The sequence below is a fragment of the Hesperophylax consimilis genome, chromosome 30 (assembly GCF_061612785.1).
Source record: "Hesperophylax consimilis isolate HC1 chromosome 30, BYU_Hcon_1.0, whole genome shotgun sequence".
In the NCBI taxonomy this organism is placed as follows: domain Eukaryota; kingdom Metazoa; phylum Arthropoda; class Insecta; order Trichoptera; family Limnephilidae; genus Hesperophylax; species Hesperophylax consimilis.
In genome coordinates, this window is record NC_142865.1 from 4,781,585 (window position 1) to 4,790,687 (window position 9,103).

Here is a 9,103-nt window from a genome sequence, read left to right on the forward strand (position 1 = left end):
ATAAACGCAGAAAAGTTCCATACTGAACTGCGCTGCAGACGTTACCTTGCTGTAGCGAACTTAATTTTCTGCATAGGGTCTTGTGTGAAAAACAAATGATTTATTATATTAACTAAAAACTAACTATATTTATTTTTTAGTTAATATAATAAGCCCTGACGAAGCTTGAGATAAGCGAAACCCGGTTGGCTATCATTATTAATTCAAATAAAAAGTGGTGTATTAAAAAGTGTGTTTTTTTCATTTAATATATAATGTCACACCCCAAAGTGTTTGCTTCCTTCAAAAACAAATAATTTGATTTAGATTGTCATAATCAGTAATATACAACGATTAACGAGGTCTTCGGTTTATGTCAATTGCTTATCAACCCGTAGGACGACGGGCTTAGTCTTAGGATAGTGAGATTTCAGTACAGTACATAGTCACCACCATCGAAGAAGTGCTGGAGCCACCACTGATAGACATAATATTGCCTTTTCTAAGGAATTAATTCTCAGTAGGTTATCTTGAATGTGCATTACGTAAACAAAACCATTATATGTAATTATTATTGATGATAATAATATTATAATGAAAAAACTCAACAGTATATTTTACTTATCAAGCAGGGTTAGGGAAACGCATAAAATATTTAATAATACCTATTTAAATATTGGGTGAAAGGTACTCACGGAAAAGTCTTCGAGAAAAACTACAATTCAGAATTCAAATTGCTTTGAAAGTAGCGATGGGTCGTGGTTCATTTCTATAGCTATAGTATGGCTCAAACAAAAATTGAACGGGAGCCGTGAGCTCAGAACGTATGAGCAATGAGAATACTGTGCTCGCTCGATACGATTTGCCGATACTGCTCCCCCGATACGGCTCCCAGCTCCCATCGTAAGTGCATGAATGATTGTCCGGAATGCTGGAGGGTCTGAAAGGTACCACGAGACCAGCTTAGAATCCTCGTTTCGAACAAAGAGAATCTCGAATGTCTGAGGAAATTTACAAGGATCTGGGATGAGAGATGGCCTGAGCTTAGAGTCGATGATATGAATTAACTTCATTCTTGTTTCAGGTGCCAGGTGTGATTGGTTGTTCTAGTGTGATTATTGCTATTACACATTCATCTTTCGTTAACACTTTTACTCTTACTGACTGGATTTTATGCAATATGTTTTATTATATTTTTATATTGTAACGGTTAATTATGTATTAACGAATACTTTTTTTTTCTTGTATCATCTTCTGTAGCCACTTAATATCAATATTTTCCTCTTTCCTTATTTTTCTATTTACATTTTTTATTTACACTGTACATAGCCAAACCATACTTGTCACTTTTTTTTTCTCCTGTATTGCACTTTAGATAAACATCAATTCATTTTTGCTGTGTTTGGACTTACTTTATCCCAAGGAGTTGGAACTGAACTCATCATATTATTTTGTACTGTTCTACACTCCATCAAGGGGGTGGGATAGACCCAGTCACTGCATCAACTGAGGAGATAACTCCCAAAGTGGCTGATGCATAACCCGCCTGCGCCTCGCCATGAGCATTCGTGAGGATTGACTGCGGGGGACCGAAGCCCTTCCGCCCTGCCTCTGATGAGTCGGTACTCACTTTTATTCCTAGGGTTTTCGGGTTCTTTCCCCCTCAATCCCATTACATTCATCGAGGGCCTATTCGGAAAGCTGGCTAAGGGATGCGGACGCCGAGTCTCATTTGCGGCTGGTCCAATCCCTCTGCTCATTCTCAGCAGAACTGCCACATGACTTCAACTTAGCTGCTTTGGTCAAGTCACAATTTCATCTTAATATTTCTCTTGTAATTCTTGTAACTTTTACCTCTTAATAAAATTTTTGAGCAACACCAATTGGCGGAGATGAGATGTAATCCAGTTATATAACTAACAACATATACACACTCGCACACTGCCTACAAACACTCTATGCCTGGATTGGGGGTATAGAGTCATTTTTATAAAAAAGTAGCTTCATTTATAAATAAAAAATTAGAGTCTTGACTTTTATTTAAAAAATTGTTGATGGAATTATAGATAGCCCCGATTTACTGAGCCTAATCACCTTAAACATGCCAACTGGAACTACTCGATCTAAGAAGGCTATAATATCATATCTCAATAATAATAATTATTATTATTAAGGGCAATGGAAATGAGAAAAAAATGGAATTTCGTAAAAAAAAATTTTTTTTTCACTTTTTCCATCATTGTAGAATCACCTCCCGAAGTTTATGCACTTTACCCGGACGTCCAGTATATTATTTTAAAACCAAATTTTACTGCATGATTACTATTCCACCAAATTATTATGTATATCACATGTTTGTAAAAGCCCGTATGGGCGTTTAATAAAAACAAATAAAACAGTTTTATATTTTATATGTTAAATTATTCATTATTGAATGTTCAGCCCTGAATTTGATAAAACGTTACAAGACTCGAAGCTGAGGTCATTTAAAGATTTAGGAAGCAATCAATCTCTTTGTACAAACTTTTTACTTCCAGTACTAGTTTTTATATACAAAACAAGAATGGCTATCCTCATTAATTAAAAACCAGTTTAGCCTGTTACAACAGTTAATAAATACTATGTATTGATCTAAGCTCACAGTTAGGATTATAGTTATTTTCAATCATAGAAAATTCTCATAAGATGTGGCTTATTTAAAATGTGTATTAAGTAATAAATTAATGAATTTATAACATTTATTAAGTTTTTTTATACTTCTGACAGAAGAACAAAGATGGTGTCTCATCATTGTGTTGTGTTTGTGTTGATTTTGCAAGTTTCAGGCAGTTTTTCAAGCTTGCAATGTGGGTTCGAAGCTTGGTCATCTGACACATTGAAATGCCAGACTATCGGAGCCCACAAGAATTATATCACGCAAGGATCGGATAGCTTGTTCATGTTAAACCAATACGACTGGAGTGGAATCAAAACGTTGATTCTCAAAGATGCTAAAATCGCAGATATTGAACCTAATCTGTTTGCACAAGCCAACTCTTTGATAAACTTGGATTTATCCGGGAATAAAGAATTGATAATTCCTGATGGTGCTTTTAATCATATGAGGAATCTGCAAACGTTGAATATATCCGGTCTTCAAGTCAATTTTCAAAGAATATCCAATCTTCGCAACTTGCGTAATTTATGCATATCGCATTCAGGCGTGACAACAGACGATCCGCATTTCATAGCCATGATGAATGCACTCACAAATTTGGAAGTTATAGATTTATCGAATAACTATCTGATCAATTTCACGGTCCTCCATATTGGACGATCGTTGCGAACGATTGACGCTTCAAACTGCGAAGTCATTTTGGCTGATGGATGCTTTGCAAATGCGTCTAATTTAAAAACGCTTCTCCTAAGTCCTTCCGCTGTGAAGATCGTGCCAGAAAACACGTTCTACGGCACAATGATCGAACATGTGAACCTAGCAGACAACTACATCAACGAAGACACTTTACCCAGCTTAACGCCGAGCATGAAGTACGTGTATTTAGACCGCAACCAAATTGACGGAATATACAAACCTTGGAATCTTTATAACGTGAGAATTCTGGACCTTTCGCAGAACAGAATAACGTATATTTTTCCTCAACTGTTTTGGCAAACCATACATCTCATAGACTTGAATCTATCCGACAACAGATTGTCTTCGCTTAGCAGTCAAATTTTCTCCAAAATAACAGCATTACAGATTCTGAATTTATCTAACAATCGTCTGACGCAACTGCCAGATGCATTACTCGAAGAAAACAGAGACTTGAACGTCTTATTACTGCGTGGAAACAAACTTAAAACATTGAGCCCCAATCTTTTACAGAACATAATAGATCTAACGACTTTAGGTCTATCGAACAATTTAATTGAGCGTCTACCATCGCAGCTTTATCTCCATCTAAAGAAGCTTCAAAAACTGGATTTAAACATGAACTCACTCTCCGAATTCCCATTGAAAATTTTACAACTGTTATCTTTGAGAGAGCTCAACATTATATGCGGAAGACTAGCCAATCTTCCGGAAGATTTCTCTTCACTGGTGACGAAGAATACGCAGTTGGAGATCGCTCTGCACGGAAACCCTTGGAGATGCGGATGTCTTTCTCGTGTAACAGACGCATTGGAGAACAATCGCTATGCCCAAGATGATTTCAATAGTGGTACATATCCGTCTTGTTTTGCTGGCAATATACCGTCTAGCCAATGCAATGATGAACCATTGAGCGAAGACGAAGTACAGCAATGGCAGCAGGCCTTAGCTGTTTCGGGAGCAGGATGCTAAGTCAACCTTGATAAATACATAATACATCATCGGCGCTAGAACTCTTGGTTTGGAGTCTTGGAAGCGCCCCAACTGGTCTCTTGTTATTTCCCTCCAGTTATGACTATGGCTGCAGTATTAACATTCGCACCATCGAGCCACCTGCACTTATGCTTTCAACCACAACTTTTTCCTGCTGGTTTATTGCAGAGGTCTCTATTTGGTCTTATAATCTATCATTGAATTCTACCTTGGTAGTTAGTCAAATTGGCCATAGATGTCACCGACTGAAAGATGATTTTTCAGTAGGTAAGGCAGATTTAATCACTACTCTCTATTTCCAAATAGAATAATACCTCCAACTTCTGACATTTCCCTTGCATCCAGTTCAGTCGGTAAAGCAGATAGATAGCATACTTATTGACACGATGAGTTCAAAATGGTCTTAGCGAAGTTTTGCTCACTATAGCAGTCCCAGAGAAAGATTGTATGTGACGTCATTGTTCTAGTATCTTCTGTCTTTTTCGTTTTCGTACAGGACGTGTGAAAATGAAGAGGACAATCATTGATGACGTACGTACACAACTCTCTGGGATTACTTTACTCTCTATTTCTATTACATCCTAGACTGGATAACATTCTTCAGCTGGAGGGAGCAACCTGCCGAATAATTTAAGAAATGAAAATATTTATATGACTAATAAAGGATTTGCCGTTTTTATATAAATAAAATTAAATTGTTGTGATAAAGTTGACTTTTATTAGAAAACCACAACTTACACCAAACTCTTTAGTGGTCAGAAAGCTATCTTTCTTGGTAAGTGTCTTGACCAGCAAAGAAATGACCCAATGTTGAAATTAATTTATAATAGAAACAACAGAGATGGGCTATAAACCATAATTGTACCGTACCATACCATAATTGTACATAATTGTAATTGTTATAATTGCACCGTAAGCACAACCTGTGTCACAACATCGCTCACTCTGCTGCTCGTATTTACGCACGACGGGGTCCCGCCTTTATTATTGTAAAGAATTACAAAGTTAACTTTTTAAAGTATTTGTTTAGCCATATAAAGCATTTAGCCTTTTTCGGGTGTCCCCGTCCTATTTTACCATCCGCTTCATATAGTATTATGAAATCCACATGTTACTGTTAAAAAACTACATTATTTATTTATTTTTTCATGTTCTCCATAAAACAGATACACCAATATATCATGGAGAAGATTAAAAATTAAAAAGTTTACAAAGGCAGTTTTACTATTTTGTGACATGTTTTAAAAGATAATTACTGAATTGTCTGTAGGTGACATTGAAAATGTCGATGGCTAATGCAGAATCCTTAAGCAGTTGAGTCACTCTGTTTATTGGCGCGTTCTGATAGGCAGAAGTCCTCGCTTTCGGAGCATATAAGAGTGCATGGGATCTCCCTCGAGTATAATTGTTAGGGACATAAAAGTTAACCTCTTTCAACATAGGCGGATTGTGTATTGTACCAGAGATTAACTTAAAAAAGTGTTTGCCTAAAAATGTTTTTATGCAGGCTTCTAATGTATTGAAATCGAGCATTCCTGTTAAGAACAAGGATGGATACAGGAATGGATAGTATGTATATTCCCTCATATACAGGTAATGCATAAACCTTGTTTGTACTTTTTCTATTTCTAAGATATGGTTTTGTTCAGAAGGGGCCCAAATAATGGAGCTGTATTCCTTATGTTGACTTTAATTCTACTCTGTTGCTCATTCCAGTGCAGAAATAATGCATTTAGTCTTTCTCGGTAATCTCTGAATTTTTCTACAATTTGCTACTGTATACAACATTATTAATATTATAAAACTACAAAATATCGACTTTTATTGAACTCCGTTCTCATACCAGTGCAGAGACGCATCTCTAACTAATTATCTAACCATCACACTGTTTTCGCCGCAGGTAGAGAGGACGGACCGCCAAACAACTCTGTCTTGGCACGCACTCCTTGCTTCATTCGCATTCATACATCGTCTCATTTGTATGCTTCTGTCATTCTGACTCGTCTTCCACTCAAGTATTTGGTTCATTTATTAATCGTGCAGTGTTTTCCTTTGGCGTCCCCGACTTCTTATACCATTCGCATTCACCTCATATTATATTCTCATTACACTTCTTTCTTCGTAAAATTCGTTCATTCGCTCTACATGCCCAAACCATCTATACCTTTTTCAATCTTACTCACTATGCTTACATCAGTCTGGGCTGGTATGCTCACTTTGCGAATTTCCACTTTTCTCCAAGACTGAAATGGCGAGCAGTGCATTTAAAATGTGCCTAATGTGTAATTTAAGTGGAGAAAATTAATGAATGGGGTACCTTCTCCAATTCGTTCTATCTACTAAGTTATATTTGTAAGCTAATTGATTAAATAATACTGCTACGTCAGGGTTACCAAAATCATCTCGAGAGTAAAGGACACTTTATTGTTGAAATTATAGCGAAACCTTTTGAATTCGACGCCCACGAGTTACAATATGTGAATGTTGTAGCGCTAACATTGTACATTAGCGAATACATTCCAGACGCATTGGATTATGCATGGTCAAAGTGATGCAAAGTTCATGGGGTGAGTTATATATCTGCACTGCTCTAACACATGATTTGACGTTAAGAGTGTAATCTGTCTCGCTCATGTCAACGTTTTGGCTAGGTCGGGCTGTCTTGATTCCGCCCAACGCTGTTTAAGTAGTGTGGTAAAACATGGTTCTGTGTATATCGGGGTATGCAGGCCCGCTTGCTCTTGCACGGGAGTACTGGAAGATAGCTCAAATAATGACCTGGCGATGTCGTTGTAAGTTGTTGTGTCTCATTTCTACGGCATTCAGTCTATTTTCATCCTTCCTCTGCCATTTCCATGCCTCACTGCCACACATCAGGGTAAGTACCAACACTCCACTGTGGACTGCTAGCTTCGCTTCTTTGCACTATTTTCTGTTAGTTCCTACCTCGTTCAATCCTTCTTTGATGGAGGACTGAACACCTTTGTTGCTACCTGAATTTCACATGTTATAGTGTCATTAATTGGACAAAGAATGCCCGCTCCATTCATTCCCCGGCGGGATTGATGAGGTTTACATGGCGACGTCTGAGGCCCTAGAATGGCTTGCAGACCTAGATGTCCCCCTCTGACCCCCCCACCATACGAAAGAAGAAGAATTGACAGAAGTGTTTTGCTTCTTGTTTGCACAGTTATTTATCAATGACCTATGATACTACAGGACAGATAATGCTGAAAATTTCAAAGTTTGTTCTTATTAGTGCTAGGAGTGTTTGGAGAGTGGTTTGAATTGCAGAAGAAGTCGGGGACGCCCGAAAAAGAGAAGCATTATCTTTACACTGGAATGAGTTACGGAGTTCAATAAAAGTCAACATAAAATTTCTAATACTAATAAATAACATCCAAAACTATGTTAAGAATAGTAAATGTCTACTGTTTGCAGGTGACCTTAAAATTCTGATGGAAATAAGCTCCCAACAAGATTGTCTTAAAATGCAAGCTGATCTGGATGGACTATCTGAATGGTCGTTGATAAACAAATTAGATTTCTTATTTTTTTCGGAATAACTTATTGAGTAAAACCTCAAATTATAATATTTAAATATTGAAGACAATATAAATGATTTTTAAACGAAAATCTGAAACAGAAAAATCAGAAAAGGAAACGGTCACATCTGGGACTCGAACCCAGGACCCTTGTCTTTCCGGGACAATGCTCTACCAACTGCGCTAATGGGACCCTATCCTCTTCGGTCACTTTTAACTGTATCATACTTCGAATAAGAACTACCAACGTTGTCTTCATTTTTTCACCGCACATTTTTTATTGGCAACTATCTTTATGTATGATCAACCCGAACTAAATGCAATCCTAGACAGCGTCTTATAGATAAACCTATCTTATTGTTTTTTATTTTTAATGTGCGACATCTATTGACTTTTTCTGATACAGTTAAAAGTGACCGAAGAGGATAGGGTCCCATTAGCGCAGTTGGTAGAGCATTGTCCCGGAAAGACAAGGGTCCTGGGTTCGAGTCCCAGATGTGACCGTTTCCTTTTCTGATTTTTCTGTTTCAGATTTTCGTTTAAAAATCATTTATATTGTCTTCAATATTTAAATTAGATTTCAATACAAAAAAATGTGTCACAATGTCTTACACTCATTCTCTAAATACTATACTTTACGATTATAAGACAAAGGGCGAAACAGTATCACGTGTAAATTTCGTAAAGGATCTCGGTGTCATCTTTAATCCCGAACTGAAATTCTCTGACCATATATCGCAGCTCACTCAGTCTTGCTACAAACTTCTTGGGTTCGTCATTAGGACATGCAAGCAGTTCAATAACCAAGATGCTATGTTAGCATTGTTCGATGGCATACTGAGAAGCAAGCTGGAGTATGCGAGCGATGTTTGGGCACCGTACCACCAGAAGTACATTGATATGATAGAGCAAATCCAGAAGAAATTCCTCAGGTATGTCTATATGCGGACGCATGGAACCTATCCTAGGTTCATGCACCATATCGACATACTTGAGGAAACTAATTCTGTGAGTCTGGAAACTAGGCGGAAAGCAAGTCTAGCTTTTATTATGTCTTTCAAAATTTGGAACAATTTTATCGATAGCCCATTCCTCTTGGGATGTTATGATTTATATGTACCAAACCACTACAGCCGAAGTCGATACAATGACTTATTCAGAGTACCAAAAGGCAAAACCGACGTCCTGGCAAAGCATGGCATGACAAGGGGAGTGGTGGTATTGAAAGAACTAG